Below are 12,409 nucleotides of genomic sequence, written 5' to 3' on the forward strand. Positions count from 1 at the left end.
ACCTTTGGAGGGAGTTGAAAGTCCGTGTTGCCCAGCGACAGCCCCAAAACATCACTGCTCTAGAGGAGATCTGCATGGAGGAATGGGCCAACATACAAGCAACAGTGTGTGCCAACCTTGTGAAGACTTACAGGAAACGTTTGACCTCTGTCATTGCCAACAAAGGATATATAACAAAGTATTGAGATGAACTTTTGATATTGACCAAATACTTATTTTCCACCATAATTTGCAAATAAATTCTTCCAAATCAGCCAATGAGATTGTCTGGATTTTTTTTTCTCATTTTGTCTCTCATAGTTGAGGTCTACCTATGATGCCAATTACAGGCCTCTCTCATCTTTTTAAGTGGGAGAACTTGCACACTTGGTGGCTAAATACTTTTTTGCCCCACTGTAAATCCATCTTATGCACAGGAGACCAGTATCTTCTATGACCTTTACTGTACACAATAGTAGAATTTCAGAAAGACAGATAGGGTATGACCAGAACCCCGATTGTTCTCCAATATATTTAAAAAAAGCTGGCGTAGGTCTCTAGATGCATTGGCATTACCAACAGTCCCAAAAAGTCCTTGCTAGCCTGTAGTCCAAGCAGGCCAAATAATGGAATATTGCAGTCAGTAGAAAATGTAAGCGCTTTATAAGCACTAGTAACATTACACTGTATAATCAAAAGAAAGCCTGGAGACTGCCTCTAAAGGAATGAAGATATTCTCACATATTAACATGATATACATGTATAGAGAACCATGCCACAGCTGAATATATTCAAGAAACAGAATTCAAAGATCATTTTACTACACATATACAGTTGTGTTCAAAATAATAGCAGTGTGTTGAAAAAAGTGAATAAAGCTCAACATCCTTCTAATAGCTTTTATTTCCATACACACAAATGCATTGGGAACACTACACATTCAAAATCAAATCAAAACATGAAGAAAAATATATCAAATTTGTGTTGTTCCGCTTAAAAAATTGAAGAAAAGTGAATATTAGATGGTTCAAAAAAATAGCAGTGTTTGTATTCTTCTTTACAAGCTCAAACATTCACTATATAAACTGAAAAATGTTTGAAGATTTTGCTTTCCTTTGGATCACTTAATTAATATTTAGTTGTATAAGCACTGTTTCTGAGAACTGCTGTACATCTGTGTTGCATGGAGTCAACCAACTTCTGGCACCTGTGAACAGGTATTCCAGCCCAGGATGATTGGCCTACATTCCACAGTTCTTCTCTATTTCTTGGTTTTGCCTCAGAAACTGCATTTTTGATGTCACCCCACAAGTTTTCTATTGGATTAAGATCCGGGGATTGGGCTGGCCACTCCATAACGTCAATCTTGTTGGTCTGGAACCAAGATGTTGCACATTTACTGGTGTGTTTGGGGTCGTTGTCTTGTTGGAACACCCATTTCAAGGGCATTTCCTCTTCAGCATAAGGCAGCATGACCTCTTCAAGTATTCTGATGTATTCACACTAACCCATGATCCCTGGTATGCGATAAATAGGTCCAACACCGTAGTATGAGAAACATCCCATATCATGATGCTTGCGCAACCATGCTTCGCTGTCTTCCCAGTGTACTGTGGCTTGAATTCAGTGTTTGGGGGTCGTCTCCGGCCACTAGACCCAAAAAGAACAATCTTACTTTCATCAGTCCACAAAATGTTGCGCCATTTCTCTTTAGGCCAGTCAATGTGCTCTTTGGCAAATTGTAACCTCTTCAGTACATGTCTTTTTTTCAACAGTGGGACTTTGCGGGGGCTTTTTGCAGATAGCTTGGCTTCACATGGCGTCTTCTAATTGTAACAGTACTCACAGGTAACTTTAGACCTTCTTTGATCTTCCTGGAGCTGATTGTTGGCTGAGTCTTTGCCATTTTGGCTATTCTTCTATCCATTCGAATGGTAGTTTTTCGCTTTCTTCCACGTCTTTCAGGTTTTGGTTGCCATTTTAAAGCATTTGGGATCATTTTAGCTGAGCAGCCTATCATTTTCTGCACTTCTTTATATGTTTTCCCCTCTCCAATCAACTTTTTAATCAAGGTACGCTGTTCTTCTGAACAATGTCTGGAACGACCCATTTTCCTCAGAATTTCAGAGAGAAATGCACTGTAAACAGCATGTACAACATTTGCTGCCTTCCTTCCTTAAGGGCAATAATTGCCACCTGTTTTTCAAAGAATGAATGACCTCACTAATAGAACTCCACACTGCTATGATTTTGAACCAAAAACAGTGATTGATCAGGTTAGCAATGTCTGACTGCTATTATTTTGAACACAACTGTATGTATTTTGTAGTGCACTGTATTAAATTCTTGTGCAATTCTAAAGTCTGCTACCACACACTGGCAGTAATAAATGGGCAACTCAATGCAATAAAGCGTGGGTAAATCCATTTAATCTCATTAAAGTGGTAGTGAACTTGTTTTTTTTTTTAACTTTTACCTACAGGTAAGCTTATAAGCCTTACCTGTAGATAAAATGATATGTTCTAAACGTGCACTGTTTAGAAGATATCCATTTTTAAAGCCGACGCATGCGCTCTGAACGGCATACCCATGCCAATCCTTCGGAGTACTGTGCCGTAGCTCGGGACTCCCACACGCATGAGTGACACCATCATGGCCCGGCCTATCAGACGGAACCTGAAAAGGAAGACCAGGTGAAGACAGAAGCCTCTGCAGCAGTGACAGTGCCCCACCGGAGGGCTTAGTTTTAAGATAAGCTTTACATAATGTGATAGTATGCAGTGCATACTAGCATATTATGACATTAACTTGCAGGGATCACTTTTCTCCTGCGGTTTACTAACACTTTAAAATGTGCAAATTGTTTTGCAGGCAGTCAAAGACAGCATGGATCTACTTACCCTTTACTAGCACCATCTTTTGAAGTTGGAAGACGGATGTCTTTGGCATTTTCAAAAATCTCTTGCAATTCCTCTGAAGTTGTGCTATAGGGGATGTTCTTAACAAACAGAGTTTCGTGCATCTCTCTCTAAGATTAGAAGCGAGTCTTATGAAGTTACACACATTTCATTTAAGTATTAAAAATATTTTCATTAAAATTTTCTTCAGATAACCCATCTGGAAAAATAAGCAGCTCCAGGACCACCACCTTGGAGTTCTGCTACATTCAGTTTAGACCAGCCCCACTTTGAAAATTCAACGATTTTCACTGCAGACTATAATGCAGGTATAGCTCTAGAAAACCACTGAAATGCAACGTTTATTTAAACTCACAGAACAAACCTTTTGTGAAGGGCTAACTGAACACATCAGGCCTACATTTCTACGACTTTGGAACATGCACCACGAAGAAGCTACTATTGTCTTCCTCTAGTACTGCAAACTTTACTTATGAGGAAACTGAAGCTATTGTTGAAACAAGGATGCAAATATAGGCTTGACTGAACCCCAACCTTCCTTATCTGCTCACTTTATTAAAACTGGTGAGTAAATATTAAAAACAGTGTGTCAGCATAACAACCAGGCTGCCAACATCTTTTTGGTCCCCCCAATAACAGCATCACTATAAAGGGAACAAAGAGTGAGCAGTAATTGACTTTAATTTACAGAGAGTTTCACAATCCATGCCTTAAAGTCAATTAGAATCCAAAAGATACACAGGACCTGTTCTTGCTTGCTATTAGGCTAGATGTGTACATTTAATATATAATCATATTATGAAAATGTAAAAACTAGCCAACGGATCAACTTAAAAACAAAAGTACTATATGGGAGGACAAACAGATCCTATCTTATGTTCTCTGCATTTTTTGTTTTCTCTGCAGGAGTGTTGGCCTTCTCTACTTTCATCGCAAAACAAAGAACCTTCTTTCCATTTAATTTCAGGGCTTTTTCCACTTCCTCCGCAGTAGCAAACTCCACATAGCCAAACCTCCTGCAGTAGAGATGGAAAAGTGAAGAAGCTGCAGCACAGCAAACAAACAAGAGATCCCTGTGCTCAAATCCCAACCGCTAGTGCATGCATTTATCTATCAGGTGCTAAAGGGGTGTAACCACATATTAACACTAGAAATTCTGAGGACCCTCTGCACACTGGTATATACCCTTTCCAGCAGACTAAGCAATAAATAGGGATATTTAGTTCACACATATTGCAATACATGCTTAAGCTGGCCAACTGTGTCAAAGTAATCCCTCTATGGCCAGTCCTACTCTGCTCTGCCTACGCAAATGCTACTGTGGACACAATGCTAGCATAGGGGAAAAGACACAATGGGGAGAGCTACAAGGTTCAGGTCTGGCTACAGACCCACAATACAACAAACAAGATCTACCTGTGCTGAAATCCCAATAGCTAGTACATGCATTTATCCATCAGGTGCTAAAGGTGTGTAATTAATATGTGGTTACATCCCTTTTAGCACCTGATGGATAAATGCATGTACTAGCTATTGGGATTTAAGCACAGGTACAGTCATGGCCGAAATTGTTGGCACCCTTGATATTTCTCCAGGAAATCATGTATTTCTCACGAAACGTATTGCATTAACACATGTTTTGCTATACACATGTTTATTCCCTTTGTGTGTATTGGGACAAAACAAAAAAAGGGAGGAAAGAAAGCAAATTCGACATAATGTCACACAAACCTCCAAAAATGGGCTGGACAAAAGTATTGGCACCCTTTCACAACTGCGGATAAATAAGAATGTTACAAGCATGTGATGCTCCTGTAAACTCACCTGGGGCAAGTAACAGGTGTGGGCAATATAGAAATCACACCTGAAAGCAGATAAAAAGGAGAGACGTTCACTTAACCTTTGCATTGTGTGTCTGTCTGTGCCACACTAAGCATGGACAACAGAAAGAGGAGACGAGAACTGTCTGAGGACCTGAGAACCAAAATTGTGGCAAAATATCAACAATCTCAAGGTTACAAGTCCATCTCCAGAGAACTAGATTTGCCTTTGTCCACAGTGCGCAACATTATCAAGAAGTTTGCAACCCATGGCACTGTAGCTAATCTCCCTGGTCGTGGACGGATGAGGAAAATTGATGAAAGATTGCAACGCAGAATAGTCCGGATGGTGGATAAGCAGCCCCAAACATGTTCCAAAGACATTCAAGCTGTCCTGCAGGCTCAGGGAGCATCAGTGTCAGCGCGAACTATCCGTCGACATTTAAATGAAATGAAACGCTATGGCAGGAGACCCAGGAGGACCCCACTGCTGACACAGAGACATAAAAAAGCAAGACTACAGTTTGCCAAAATGTACTTGAGTAAGCCAAAAGCCTTCTGGGAAAACGTCTTGTGGACAGATGAGACCAAGATAGAGCTTTTCGGTAAAGCACATCATTCTACTGTTTACCGAAAACGGAATGAGGCCTACAAAGAACAAAACACAGTACCTACGGTAAAATATGGTGGAGGTTCAATGATGTTTTGGGGTTGTTTTGCTGCCTCTGGCACTGGGTGCCTTGACTGTGTGCAAGGCATCATGAAATCTGAGGATTACCAAAGGATTTTGGGTCGCACTGTAGGGCCCAGTGTCAGAAAGCTGGGTTTGCGTCCAAGATCCTGGGTCTTCCAGCAGGACAATGACCCCAAACATACGTCAAAAAGCACTCAGAAATGGATGGCAAAGAAGCGCTGGAGAGTTCTGAAGTGGCCAGCAATGAGCCCAGATCTAAATCCCATTGAACACCTGTGGAGAGATCTTAAAATTGCTGTTGGGAAAAGGTGTCCTTCCAATAAGAGAGACCTGGAGCTGTTTGCAAAGGAAGAGTGGTCCAAAATTCCGGGTGAGAGGTGTCAGAAGCTTATTGATGGTTATAGGAAGCGACTGATTTCAGTTATGTTTTCCAAAGGGTGTGCAACCAAATATTAAGTTAAGGGTGCCAATACTTTTGTCCAGCCCATTTTTGGGGTTTTGTGTGACATTATGTCATATTTGCTTTTCTGCCTCTGTTTTATATTTGTTCCAATACATACAAAGGGAATAAACATGTGTATAGCAAAACATGTGTTAATGCAATACCTTTTTTGTGTGAAATACTTGATTTTCAGGAAAAATATCAAGGGTGCCAACAATTTCGGCCATGACTGTATATATATTTTTGGAAAGGGTCAGGGACATTTTTTTTTAACACAAAGTTGAGTTTTCGGTTCTATAGTCTTCAATGGAGACAATGCAGAAAAGCATGTAGTGCATTTTTTTTAATGCATTTTTTTGTTTTAATCTGCATAGCAAATAGAAAAAAAACCGTATGTACAAAAACACACCGCAAAAAGCACTGCAGAAACGCAAACTGCATAGGTGTGGACCTAGCCGTAGACCCAGCAGAAGCATGCAGTTGCAGAGCAAGTGAAGGAGCTGCAGCACAGGGCGCCTATTCAGCACGTTATCTTAAGAAATACTTACTTGGAGGCTCCAATCTGAACATCCTGCACTGGCAAGTTCTTCTTAGAAAAAAAACTCCCTCAGAGCATTTTTAAGTTCATCATAATCTTTTTCAGAATTCAGATTTGCAACAAATACTGACAAATCTAACAAAAGGAGTAAAAAAAAAGAAAAAAAGATTTTAACCAGAAATACCAAATACACATTAGCAAATATGGCATGAACTTTGAAATGATGGCCAACATTGAATAGAATTAGCATGTAAAGCAGGAATTTCAGCTTCATTATCTGTCCCAGAGACCCAAGGGAACGCTATTATGCTACTATACGAACACAACTAAAAGCAGAGATATACACACACCGATTTAACAGTTTCACATAAATGACATTCAGAGCATCCCATGAGAAAAACTGTCACAGTTACCTGCATCTTTCAACTAAACTGTCAAGCCATTTAATGGTTGGTGTTATAACCAATCACACGCGCAGCACCATGGCAACTGCAGAACAGAGGCTAAAGCTGGCCATACATTACACAACTTTCCTATTCAATTTCCTTTAGATTTACCTTCAACTAAGACACGCAAGAGCCTTCCTGACTGCATACAAACTGAAAGTTTAGGTTTGACCGCATATCTTTTGGAAAATCTAAAGGAAATTGACACTTGCAGACTTAATACTACTGACAAGAGAAAACTCAACTGAAATTTTCTTGACACTTGTACCCCAGAAGGGCCATTATATTGCCAGGTGAGAATTCTCAAATTTTCTCAACTGGAATGCACACAGCCAATATGGATTTCCTGATATTTTCATTAATCTGTGCATCTGGATATGCATAGTACACGACAAAGGTCTATAGGTGCCAGAAAACCAAGAGTCCAGCATACATCCAGCACCCCGAGTAACGTTTCCTAAACACATCACTTACAGAGCCAATTTTTTTTAAATTTTGTGCACATTTGTACATAAAAATGCACATGAAACCCTGAAAATATTTTAAGAAGGTAAAAAAAAAATTTTAATGTATGAACTTTTTTTTTTTTTTTAAATATTTTTCAGCAAAAAACTAATGAAAACAAATGCTCAATTTCCTGGTAAAGTATAAAAAAAACAAAAAACAAAAAAAAAAAAACAGCTGTAATGGCTCGGCATTTTTACATGCCACTGTTGTACCAGTAAGAGCAGGAGCAAAAATGGGTTAAAAAGTTTTATATAAACTCGCTTAGAAATTCCCCTTGCATTTTATATATAGAAAAAAAAAAAGGGGGGGGGAGGGTGGAACACACTTGTAAAATGTCATCTTATTTAACCACCTCCCGTCCGGCCGCTGTATATAAACGGCTGGACGGTGGCAGTGCAGGGTCGGGTGGCCGTTTATAAACGGCCTCTCCACTCCCCACTTGTGCACGCTCCCTGGGAGCTCGCAGCACCGTGATCCGGTGCCCGCTGTGTCAGTGTGGAACACTGATCGTCGTACAGGACCTCTGTGTGAGGTCCCGATCATGTGATCACTGATTGGCCAATCAGTGATCACATGCAGAGTAGTAAGCAAGATGTCATTTCTGACATCAGTGCTTACTACGTGTGAAATCTGTGAATGATCACAACACCCTTGTACCATGTGACAAGCTGTGACCAATCACAGCTCACGCAGTAGTTTTCAATGGCTGCAAGAATGCAGCCAGAGAGAATGAGAAATGATTGCTTTTACAGCCTTTATGCGTGTAAAAGCAATCAGTGTAAAAAAAAAAAAAAAAAAAAGGGACACTCTACTCCTAGAGTGACAGTATGTAAAAAAACAAATATAAAAAAATAAAATAGTAAAAAAAAATGTTTAAACATTATAATTTTGGTTATAAACTAATTTGGGATTTTTTTTTTACTAAAAAGATAACGGAATACATTTTGGCCAAGATTTATGATGAAATATATATTTTCAAAATTTTATAAGAAAACACTTTTTTTCAAAATTTTTGGACTTTCATTTACATAGCAAAAAAAATAAAAATCCCAGTAGTGAATAAATACCACCAAAATAAAGCTTTATCTGTCTAAAAAATTCATATGGGTACAGTGTTGCATGATTAAATAACAATATGAATGGGTCCCCACCTTATAAAATCCACACCCTATATTTAGTGACAATCAAATCTTTAAAAAATAAATCTCCAAAATATACAAATATACAAGCAAATAGTGTTGAAATTAAAATAAAGTAAATAAAGTCTTTTCCACAAATATAGTAAAATTAATACCCAGTGTCATTTAAAGTCCAAAATGTAAATAAATAAAGCAATGCCCAAAGTCCAACTTGATATTTCTTTAAAGATGTTGAGCTTTTCCTCTGGCTCCCAAAGGTTGGAAAATGCCTCAGAGAAAAACAAACTCACAATAGTGCATTATCTCAATGACAATATTCCATATCGCTCTATATTTAGTGCAAAAAGTGTGCAAAACCAAAAGCAAAAATAAACCAACACTGTGCAAAATCAGTGATGTGCTTCACTCTGTGCCCAACACAACTCCAGTGATGTGTCACCTCTACTGAAATCAGCAAGTATACCCTTCCCAGAAATCTTGGGAAAAAACGCCTTGTATATCAATAGAAGGTATCACCAGAAAACGCTTCTTCTCCTCTCCTCTACTCCTGAAACTTTCCACTTTGATTACCTTCCCCTCATGGTCCCACATGAGCCTTGCCCAGATCTCATACAGAGTCCTCCAAGACACATATAGGTGAAAAGCAATGATATAATAGTGTGACACCGTATGGTAAATGGAACAACACCTTTTAATCAATCTGCTTACATCAAACACATAAAAAACGAGCGTGATAGATGTATTCCCTGTTCAAGGGATTACCAGGCAGCTTCCAGGTGGATTGCTCTGCGGTTTCCAAGACCTAAGATGGCCGCCGTACCACTTCCGGTTCCTGCTCTGCGTCCTTTAAAGGAAGTGACGTCGGACGCAGAGCAGGAAGCGGTATGGCGGCCATCTTAGGTCTTGGAAACCGCAGAGCAATCCCCTTCAGAGAATTCCCTTCACTTCCTTCAATGTTGCCTCAACATGAAGAGGAGATATCTTTCCAATGTGAAGGATATCCTCTCAGACAGTTGTCACAGGAAAAGGTGCCCCCATTAGAAAAAGGTCTCCTGCATTCATGTTTTGGTGGCAACAAAATGTTGAATCTCTACAACGGCAGACGGCACAACCCACAGAGCGCCGCCTCTTTCTCTATGATTTGCCTCCTGTTCTCCTCCCCCTAGGTGGAGACCCGCCCCTTCCATCATGGCAGATGAGGATTCTGACCCCGCCTCTTCTCCGCCCCCTCGAAGAGTTCTACACCATACTCCTCCCCCCAGGCGGCGGAGTTTCGGTCTTTTCCCCACTCTCATTTAGAGAGGTACCACGCCCCCACATTTATGGAGGTGAAAGCCACCCCCTCTAAAAAGTTCAATGGGAGGACATAGAGATGCTGCCCCAAAGCTTTGTCGCCCCGCCCCCATGCTCTGCCGCCACGCCCCCGTTTTCTGAGTGGTAGGTTGCAAAGTCCACGCCCCTCTCATTTGCATAAACGTTGCAGAGGATTGTGGGTATGTCGGTGTGTGATCCGGGGATGGCGGCTGAGCGGTTGTGTGTAATGTATGAGTACTGTATTCGGTGTAGGAGGTATACATTATTAATAATAATACATCTACACATACATCACAGCAGACACGTCTAGGAATAAAGGGAATGAGATGGACGGGCTCTCCATGATGTGGCCCTCACAGATCCTGGAAGGGTTTATATAGCCCAGGACACACCATAGGAATTAGGTGAAGGAAGGCTCACTACCAAGGCTGTGCGAACACTTTGGGGGGATGGTGAGGCCAGAACCAATCAGTGGTGTGTCCACCCAGACCACATGACATGAGAAGAGCAACAAGCGAACAATTGAAGAAAAGAAGAGATGTTGTCATGTGGGACCATGGAAGGAGACTCCTGATTGGCTGGCAGAGCAAGTCTGATTCAGACTACTCTCCCTTCCCTCACCAAAGTTTTACTTCATCACAGCATGTGAGGGTGCTGCACGACCCGATTCAGACTACTTTCCCCTCCCCCACCCTCATTATTCATCACGGCATGTGGGGGCGCTACATGACCCGATTCAGACTACTTTCCCCTCCCCCACCCTCATTATCCACTTGCCTACCAGGCACCTATACCCCCTTCCTTACCAGGCCAATTTTCAGCTTTCAGCGCTGCCGCACTTTGATTGACAATTGCGCGGTCATGCAACATTGTACCCATATGAAATTTTGATCATTTTTTTCTCACAAGTAGAGCTTTCTTTTGGTGGTATTTAATTGCCACTGGGCGCTTTACTTTTTGCGCTATAAATAAAAAAGTGCAAAAAATTTGAAAAAAAAAAAAAAGTTTCTTTGTTTCTATTATAAAATTTTTCAAACAGGCATTTTTTATCCTTCACTGATGTGCGTTGATGAGGCAGCACTGATAGGCGGCACTGATGGGCACTGATAGGCAGCACTAAAGGGCACTGATAGGCAGTACTAATGAGGTGGCACGGATAGGCGGCACTGATAGACAGCACTAATGAGGTGTCAAGGATAGGCGGCACTAATATGCAGCACTGATAGGCGGCACTGATAGGTGACACTGATGATGGGTACTGATAGACGTCACTGACTGCCATCACTGCTGGGCACTGACTGGCGGCACTGACTGGCACAACCCCTGGGCACTGACTGGTGGCACTGACTGGCAGCACTGCTGGGCTGCACTGGTGGGTGGCACTGGTGGGCAGCACTGGTGGGTGGGCACAGGTGGGTGGCACTGGTGGGCACAGGTGGGTGGGCACAGGTGGGTGGCACTGGTGGGCACATGTAGGTGGCACTTCTGGGCACAGGTAGGTGGCACTGCAGAGTGGCACAGGTGGGTGCACTGCTGGGCACAGGTGGGTGATCTGCTGGGCACAGGTGGGCGGAGCTAGTGGGCGCACTGCTGGGCACAGGTGGGCGGAACTTGCGGGTGGCACTGCTGGGCACCGATCATCAGGGCACTGATCATCAGTGCCCTGATGATCGGTGCCGATCCCCGCTCTGACAACTGCCGGTTCTCGGCAGTACTTTCCTCACGATCTGACAGCGTGAGGAAAGTGCAGCCGAGAACCGGCACTTGCATTTCCCTCTGATCAGCGTGTCATTGGACACCGCTGATCAGGTGGTAAAAGGCCGCTGTGATTGGCCTTTTACCACATCACGTGATCAGCTGTGTCCATAGGACACAGCGATCACGGAGATCGCCGGGTGCGCGCCCCCTGGGGCGCGCAGGAGAGCGCGTTCTGGGGGGACGTCATATGACGTCCACCCAGAACTGGCCGGCCGCAGTGAAGCCGTCATTCGGCTATCTGCGGTCGGCAGGTAGTTATTCATCACGGCATGTGGGGGCGCTACATGACCCGATTCAGACTACTCTCCCCTCCCACACCATCATTACACTCCGCCACGGCATGTGGGGGCGCTACACCACCCGATTCAGACTACTCTCCCCTCCCACACCATCATTACACTCAGCCACGGCATGTGGGGGCGCTACACCACCTGATTCAGACTACTCTCCCACCCTCATTACACTCCGCCACGGCTTGTGTGGGTGCCACACGACCCGATTCAGACTACTCTCCCCTCCCCCACCCTCATTATACTCTGCCACAGCCCGTGGGGGTGCCACACGACCCGATTCAGACTACTCTCCCCTCCCTCATTATACTCCGCCACGGCTTGGGGGGGCGCTACAGAACCCAATTCAGGCTACTCTCCCCTCCCCCACCCTCATTAATCCCCGCCACAGCCAGTGTGAGCGCCACATGACCCGATTCAGACTACTCTCCCCTCCCCATCCTCATTATACTGCACCACGCCCACTCTCCCCTCCCCCACCCTCATTATACTCCGCCACAGCCCGTGGGGGTGCCACACGACCCGATTCAGACTACTCTCCCCTCCCTCATTATACTCCGCCAC

The 12,409-nt window shown here is 43.0% G+C and overlaps 1 long non-coding RNA gene across 1 annotated transcript; it reads right to left on the reverse strand.

The window, feature by feature from the left end:
* Window positions 1–3,776: 3,776 nt before the first annotated feature.
* LOC149460058 (uncharacterized) lies at window positions 3,777–9,312 on the reverse strand. Its single transcript, XR_016313138.1, has 3 exons — window positions 9,192–9,312; window positions 6,402–6,526; window positions 3,777–3,913 (listed from the first exon to the last, which is right to left on the reverse strand). It is a non-coding gene; the product is annotated as an uncharacterized LOC149460058 (long non-coding RNA).
* Between the last annotated feature and the right edge of the window lie 3,097 nt (window positions 9,313–12,409).

The sequence above is a fragment of the Staurois parvus genome, unplaced genomic scaffold (genome assembly GCF_062004578.1).
Source record: "Staurois parvus isolate SC_StPar_1 unplaced genomic scaffold, SC_StPar_1.0 ptg000235l, whole genome shotgun sequence".
NCBI lineage: Eukaryota > Metazoa > Chordata > Amphibia > Anura > Ranidae > Staurois > Staurois parvus.